Source organism: Camelus bactrianus, chromosome 22 (genome assembly GCF_048773025.1).
Source record: "Camelus bactrianus isolate YW-2024 breed Bactrian camel chromosome 22, ASM4877302v1, whole genome shotgun sequence".
Taxonomy (NCBI): domain Eukaryota; kingdom Metazoa; phylum Chordata; class Mammalia; order Artiodactyla; family Camelidae; genus Camelus; species Camelus bactrianus.
Genome location: NC_133560.1, coordinates 29755219 through 29763219, shown reverse-complemented (window position 1 = coordinate 29763219; position 8001 = coordinate 29755219). Strand labels below are relative to the sequence as shown.

General features: G+C 56.7%; 1 long non-coding RNA gene across 2 annotated transcripts; it reads right to left on the bottom strand.

Moving 5' to 3' along the window:
- Window positions 1-2658: 2658 nt before the first annotated feature.
- Window positions 2659-7369, bottom strand: LOC123611783 (uncharacterized). Of its 2 annotated transcripts, none has more exons than XR_006718876.2 (3): window positions 7232-7369; window positions 6247-6600; window positions 2659-5441 (listed from the first exon to the last, which is right to left on the bottom strand). It is a non-coding gene; the product is annotated as an uncharacterized LOC123611783 (long non-coding RNA). The 2 variants fall into 2 exon arrangements; XR_006718877.2 differs by having other exon boundaries at window positions 6515-6600.
- Window positions 7370-8001: the final 632 nt, after the last annotated feature.

Below are 8001 nucleotides of genomic sequence, written 5' to 3'. Positions count from 1 at the left end.
GTTATTTAATGGAGGCACTGGGTATTGAACCCAGGAACTCCTGCATGTTAAGCACGTACTCTACCCACTGAGCTACACCCTCCCCCTTACCTGGGTATTTCTACCCTCTTCCTCCGTTACCATCCATCCACAGGCAAACGTCTCAAGTATCAATGTGCGTCTCTGAAAATGTATTTTGTTAGTTTGCACGTATAGGTAATACACCTGGAAAGATGATGCTTAAGTGAATAGGTGTGGCTGTGAATGCCAATAAAACTTTATTTATAAAGGCCAGGGGTGGGCTGTGTACGTCAGGGTTCTCCAGAAAGCAGAACCAATAGGGGCTGGGTGTGTATGTGTTAGACAGATACAGAAATACAGATATAAACAGATAAAGATATTTATTTTAAGTAGTTGTCTCATGCCAGGTGGGAGCTGGCACGTCTGAAATTTGTAGGGCAGGCCAGCATGCTGGAAATTCAGTTACGAGGCGATGTTGCAGCCTTGAGTCTGAAATCTGTAAGCCAGGCAGGCTGAACACTCAGGTAGGACTTCTGTTACAGTTCAGAGACAGAATAACTTCTTTTACCAGGAAACCTCCGTATCTGCTCTTAGGTCCTTCAACTGATTTTATGTGGCCCATCCATATCCCAGAGGGCCAAGTGCTTCACTTAAGGTCAACAGATGGAGATGCAAATGGCATGTACAGGATCCCTGCACAGCAGCATTTAGATGAGGGTTCACAAAATTTAACCCTCCCAGGCTGGATTTGATCCTTGGACCACAGTGTGCCAACACCTGTGTCTTAGTTTCCTGGGGCCATTAAATCAAAATGTTACACACTGGGTGTCTTGAACCAGACATTTGCTGTCTCCCAGCTCTGGAGGCTAGAGTCCAAAATCAAGGTGTCCACAGGGCTGGTTCCTTCTGAGGTCAGGGTGGAGAATCTGTTTCTGCACCCCTTCCTCGGCTTGCAGGCCTCTGTCTTCGTGTTCACATGGCCCCCTCCGTGTGTGCACCTCTGCCCAAATTCCTCTTAGAAGGATGCCAGGCGTATTGGCCTAGGGCTCTCCCACAATGGCCTGCTTTGTAGCTTGATCACCTCCGTAAAGACCCCCTCTCCGAATACAGTCACGTTCTGAGGTCCTGGGGGTTAGGACTCCAACATATGCATTTGGGGAGGATACAGTTAGTCTCATAATGCCCTGTTATTAATGTGGGTGGTGCTGACTCCTTGCTGCATAGTATTCCATCAAATCAGTACAGCTCGCTTTTTTCATCTGTCCTAGTAAGGACGGGCATTCTGGTCGTTTCCAGTTTGGGGTTTTTATGCATGAAGCTGCTATGAAGCTCCTACGTGGGCCTCCTGGTGGATCCATGCAGCTCCGATGACAGGTGTGCACCTGCCTGTGTCAGCTAGTAGTGTCAGGCTGCTCCCCAGAGGGGCTGCCGCAGTCCCCCCCTCCACAAACACACACACAGGCTCCCAGCGGCCCTTGGCATCATCTGCCGTTCTCAGTTTTGCCCCGCTGACAGGCGTGAAGTGGCCCCTCACTTCTGCGCTACTTTGCATAGCCCCCGGGCTGGCCATTTCTTCTCTCCTCTGAAAGCCGTCCCCTCGTGTGCTCTGTCCACTTGGCTCTAGGGGTGCCATCTTTTTACAGTGGTTTTGAGGAGCAGGGCCTCCGTATTGCACAACTCCAGGGCAAACAGTCCCACTGAGACAGCTTGGAACTCAGGTTAGAGGGACAATGGCTGCCGCTGCAATATAGCAGCTCTGGGTAGGAGTTCCTTGTGTACTCCAGCTCTTGGCCCTGCCATTTTCCCTCCTGTCCCATCACCTGTCTAGTCACTCTGCTCCTAGTGTCCTTCTTTGGACAGAAAGATTTCATTTGAATGTCATCGAATTCACACATACTTTGCCTTCTGGCTTGTAGTTCAGAAGTTTTGTTTAAGAAGTTCTTTCTCACCTCCTGGGTTCTACAGCTCCCCTCTGACACCTTCTTCTATCAATGTTCCTGCTTTGTCTTTCATGTTTCAGTTTTTAATTCGGGGGGCGTCCACTTCTTCAGGTAACGTGGGTCTGGGGACCAGTGTCAGTTTTCTCATGGGACGCAAGCCTCTTTTCCCCAGTGCCATTGGCTGGCCCCACAGTCTTCTGCTGGTTGGCTTGTGATCTCACCTCCGCAGATATCCAAGGATGCACCCTGGGCTCTCAAATCTCTCTGATTGGTCTGTTTGACTATTTTAAACATCTGGCCCCACTGAACACAGTTGGTGAGCTGTGGACTCTCACACGCTCCATTTGACAGTTGGGAAAATTGAGGCTCAGGGCAGGAGCACTTCTAAAGTCATACTGTGGGAGGATGAGGGTACAGTCAGGACCAGAAGCTGGAGTGGGTCGAATGTTTCCATTGGTTCCATTTATATCCACTAGTCTGAAGTGGAGGAGGGGGGAGGTTGCAAAATTTTTCTCTAAAGGGGTGGATAGTCAATATTTTCAGCTTTGTGGGCCAGTCTCTGTCATGACTACTCAACTCTGCAGTTGCACCACAAAAATAGCCATAGACGAGATGTAACTGAATGGAGTGGCTGTGTGCCAATAAAACTTTATTTATGAAAACAAGTGGTGGGCCAGACTTGGCCCCTGGGCTGTAGTTTACTGACCACTGGCGTAAATGTTTATCAAACCCCTAGTGGGTATCAAGCCCTGTTCCAGGCCCTGGGGTTACAGCATTGACAGAAATGAATAAGATAACTTCAGTGATGAGGCTACAGAACAGAAAATAGGATGGTAGGTGGGTGGCAAGGGAGAGGGAGACAGGAGTGGAGGCCTCAAGTGGAAAGTGTCCTGAAAGATGAGAAGTCAGCCTTGAAGGTATTGGGGAAAGGTGTTCCTGGCAGCGGGTGCAGCCTGTGCAAAGGCCCTAGGGCAGGACCATTCCTGGCATGTTGGAGGAACAAAGAAACCTGTGTGGCGAGGTGGAGAGAGGGAGGAGGTAGGGACAGGGAGGGGATGGGGCGGGTCATGCAGGGCCCTGTGGGCCGAGGGGAGGACAGTGGATTTTACCCAAAGGGAGATGGGGAGCCATGGAGATATCAAGGAATATTTTACAGATGGGGTAGGGTGGGACCAGAGCTGAAACCCAGGAAACTAGAGAGGAGCAAACGGCTCCACCCCTCAGAGTCTTAGCTTCCCCATCAGTAAAATAAGTCCCATGAAACCTGCTTGCTCGCGCAGCGGAGCAAGAGCCTAAGGGATGTTCCTACTCCCGGGTCTTGGAGTCTGACGCAGTTTCAAGGTCTCACCTGAGTTGTTGGAAACGACGTATGCCTGTTGGTACCCTATGCATAGAAGGCCTGCAGAGATGCTACAGGTGTGAGCGGTGGAGGACACTGGGTGACTAACTACCCACTGGGAAGACAGAGGAACGGAATGGGAGGAGAGAAATGATAAAGGGTTGGAGCCACGCCCAGCTCGCCAAGCCCTGGGGGGCAGAACCCTTTCTGCCCCTCCCACTTCCACTCTCCCTGGGTCTGCACCAGTCATGGTGGTGGGGTGGGGGGGGGCGGGGGGTCTCCAGGAGAAGCTGCCTGGTGGATTCAGTCATTACGGCGGGCGTGCTTCCTCCAGTCTGGGGACAGGTGGTGGGGATGGGAGTGAGTGTGTCATGGGGTGGACAAGAATGGGGACAATCTGGGCCATATCTGGGGTCTGGGAAGCTCTCCTGCCTCCTTCCTGCCTCGGGTGACACCAGACACCTGCAGGGGGCAGCGAGCAGCAGCCCAGGAGTTGGGGGCAGTGGGAACTCCAGCCTCTCCCCTATTCAGCACAGTTACTGCTGCTGGCCAAGGCCCTGACCTTTCTCCCAGACCCCGGAGCTGAGTAATCGTTACTGGAAAAATAAATCAGCCTGCTGAGTGGCTGCAGTGCGTCCCCCTGGTGGGGTGGGGGGGAGATCACTCTGGGTCCCCAGCCTGGCAGCTGGAAGGGAGGGCACCGTGGCCTCAGTGAGTGCTGGGGCCAAGGTTCCTCCCCCGCACCATACTCTCTACCCCTCAACACTGGGCCCACACTCCCTCCAACACAAGGGCCCTCAAGTGACACTGCCCATCCCCCTCCCAGCTCCCTGCAAGGCTGACAGGTGGTTGCGGAAAAAGACCCAGGCACCCCCCCCCAAATCCCCCAGGCCTTGATCCCACAGACATCCGGGTCCAGGAGGAGCAGGGCAGCCTCTCAGCTGAGTGCCCTGAACGTTAAGGGGGAAGGGATTCGAAATTCAGCTCTGTCACTTCTTTGCAGGGTGACTTTGAGCACATGACTCTCCCTTTCTGAGCCTCAGTTTCTGCCTCTGGGAAATAGGGGCAATAAAACACCACTTCCTGATTTTGTGAGGCTCCTGTGAGATGCCCACATCCTCAGCACAGAGCTTGGTCCTGAGCGGCTATGCAGTACACACGAACGTGTGCAGGGCGCTTCCTGGGTGCCGGGTCCCTGGAGCTGGCTTTCCAGGGAGCCAGACCAGAGAGGAAACACAGCACACAATGTCCAGGGACACTGAACCCCATAAGGAAAACCGAATCGATCGTTAGACTTTCTTATGATTGCCTGGCTGCTAGCCGACGAATAGCGTGGAGAGCCCACATTCCAGCTTCCGAGGCTTTCCAAGGCGTGCGCCGACTTGTGCCGAGCTCCCAAACGCTTCGCCCTGCAAGCCCATTTCTCAGAAGAGACCATGTGGTCTCGGGTTTGTCCGAGGTCACGAGCGCATGGTGCCGGGAGGGCCTGGGAGCGGATCTGCCAGGTGGCACACTTCCTGGATCCGCCCCCCTCCACCTCCTCCCGCAGAACCGGCGCCCTCCCAGCGGCACCCGGCCCCTGCAGCCCTGAGCTTCCACGAGCAGGGGTCCAGGGGGCTGGGCTCAGGGGTGGGCGTGGCCAGGGTGGACCCTGAGGCGGGGCGCGCGGGAGCCGGGTGCCGCCACCCACCGCCAGGGCTGCCTGGAAGACGCCAGCGCCTAATCCTGGCTCCGGAGGACACGTTGTACTAGAGATGATATGAACCAGCCTCTCCCTTCGTTTGTTTAATTCTTTCAGGCTTTTCCTCTCGTCTGTCACTCTTTAATCGCCCTGTTAACGGAGCTGGGGGGTGGGGCGCTCCCGGCCAGGCCTCTTCCAGGAGGGGGGGGTTCTGCAGCCCAACCCCCACCCCCACCCTCCCCGCCTTCTTTCTCAGATCCAAGTGGGGCCTCTGCCCGCCCCAGGCTAGGTCCAGCTGGTGGAAGGTGCATCGGGTGGCGGATGGAGCGTGCCAGGGAGACGGAGTCATAGGGACCAGAGCAGGGCACCCAAGTCAGGCTCTGGCACCGCTCTGACCCAAAGCATCTTGCCCCAGTTTTCTCGCCCAAAAAGTGGGGGTCCCGATGGTCCCCACCTCCACTTTGTGGCGAAACCTCTTGTCCTTGAGAAAAAAATAAAAGAACCAAAATGTTAGTAAATAAATAAATACATAACCCAAGCCCACTGCACAGATGGGCACACGGAGGCTGGGTTACCCTGCATGTCCCGGGCAAGGCTGGGAGTGGAGAGACCCAGCCGGGGGCCGGCCGCCACTCCGGCCCGCGGTGCCCCGTGGAGGGGAGGCTGAGGGGATGGAGAAATGGGGTGAGGGCCTCCAGTCCCCATGGCCCGGATTCCCCTGGGCCGGCCTCCAGCTCCCGCGGGGCAGCCTCAAGCTTGTGGCCAAGCCGCTCCGAACCCGCAACCCGCGTTTCCCTCGTCTGTCCGACAGGCCGGGTGGGCGGCGACGTCAGGGCGCCCGCCCTCCCCGCTCTGCCCCTTCGCATAACTCAGCTGCGCAGCCGGAAACACGGCGCCCACGACTCTCACCCTCTGCAGCCGGCTTCCTGCCGCTCCCCCAACTCGGGCGCCGCCCCCCCCCACCCCGCTCCCCGGCCCCCACCCTGGGCCGCAGTCCTCCCCAAGGCTCCCACTCCCAGGAGGGCACCCCGCCTCCAGCCTCACATCCACCTGGGTGTGACCCAGGCTGCCCCCTGGGAAACCACTTGCTGGCTGCCCCCTGCCTGCAGCTGAAGGTCAGAGGGCAAAGGGTGAAGGCCAGGGAGCCATCTTTTCGGATCTAGAGGAGCAGGAGTTGCTCCCCAACTTCTGGAAGGGAAAGAAATCTCTTATTCAGGACTTTCCCCAGCAGCTGGCAGGAGGCAGGAGGGAGCCCTCCTAGTGCGAAGAGAAGGCCCCAGCCCTACCCAGGGAACATTGAGGGGGTGTCTCTGGGGACACTCCTCCAGCCAGCAGGGCGACAGGTGAATAATGGCAACCACAGGCATCATATGACTGTGCCCATTTTGCAGATGGGGAAACCGAGTCAAGGAGCAAGGATGCCTCCTGCCTGAGGCCACGCCAACTGACAGCCACAGAGCTGGGGTCTGAGCCTCCAAAGTCCTGAGTGCTGGGCCCTGGCTGGTGGGGGTGAGGGAAGGGGACCTCGGTGAGCCCCATGGAGCTGGAAATCACCGTGCCGCTCCCACACCCGCTGCTGCACAGAACTGGATCATTTTCTCTTCCCTGCAGTGGCCCCCGCCAGGCAGGTCAGTGAGTTCCTGTGGGACAGATGGGGAAACTGAGGCCCAGGAAAGAGAAGCACCTTGTCTGAGTTCCCACATGACAACGGCAGACACAGCCTGGGAAGTGACTGAGCCAGGCGGTAACAGGGGATGTGGGGAGGGTCCCCACACCTGCCCCGTATCATTCACCATCTCCCACCCTGTGAGATCCTGACCTCAGTTTCTCCCATCTGAAGGAGCCGTGCCAGAGAGCGGGACTTCGGAGGCTGCCTGGGGCCGGCGTGTATGGGCAGGCTCCGGAGTTCCAGGCCGTGCCCGAGCCCACACCCAGATGCCCGTGCCAGGCCCTCTGGCAAAGGCGCTGGGTGGAGGCCTTCCCCAGTCCCCTCCGCAGAGGTCTGGGCTTGACTTTGGCCACCACATTCCATGGCCTTCTCGCTGCCCCCAAATGTGGCAAGCTACCCCTCAAAGTCACATGGCAAACAAGTGGCAAAACCAGGATTCCAATCCAGCTCGGCTCGATTCCAAAGCCAAGATGTCTGGAGAAGTTCAAAGAGTTCAGGGATAAAGCTCTCTGGCCAACCGGGAGTCCCCCCTCCCATGGGCAAGTGGCCACATCTTCTGGGGCTGCAGCCTCCCTGTCTCCTCCAGAAGGATCACCACTCACCTGCTCTTTCCTCTGCTGCAATTTCAAGGGAGTGAAATGTGTCCAAAGGGGGAGAAATTGGGGGCAAATTTCCTGCTCCACAGGTTTCCAAACCTGGGAAGTGCTACTAAGCATCTAACCCCAGTCCCTCTTGCTGCTTTGCTTCCCTTCCCAGCAGTTTGGAGGGTGGCAGGGATAAGCCCAGAGAAGCCCAGGGCCACGCCCTGAGCAAGGCAACAGCAGCGCCTCCCACCTTCCAGGAGAACTGGGGAGACAGGCTAGGGGGCCCAGCTCAGCAGAAACCAGTGTGCAAGTCTGAGGGGACCTGGGAATCTGCATGTTGCATGGTGTCACAGAGCCCTGGAACAGACCTGCTCCTCTCTGGGCCTCAGTTTCCCCATCCGTAAAACGGGGGCACTGGTACTACACCCATCACTGGGCGGCTTTGAGAATTCATGCGTGGAGTGTGTAAAAGATTCGGGACAGGGTCTGGCACCTCGAGGTGCTGGGTGATGTTGGTTATTGGCATTCCTATTGTGATACAAGTGAGTGAGTCTGTCTCCACCGCATGCAGGGGTGTCATCCAAAGCATTTAACAACCACCAGAGCCCAGGCTGACTAATGAGAATAGAGGTCAGCTGTGGATGCTGGGAATGGACCTCTGGGGTAGGTTAACTGGCAGCTCTCTGTCCCACATAAGCGATGGGGGCAGAGGGCTGGACCACGGGGGCACCTACTGTGCACTCTTGCCGAGCCCAGGGAAGCCTGGGGAAGCAGGACAGAGAGTCCGG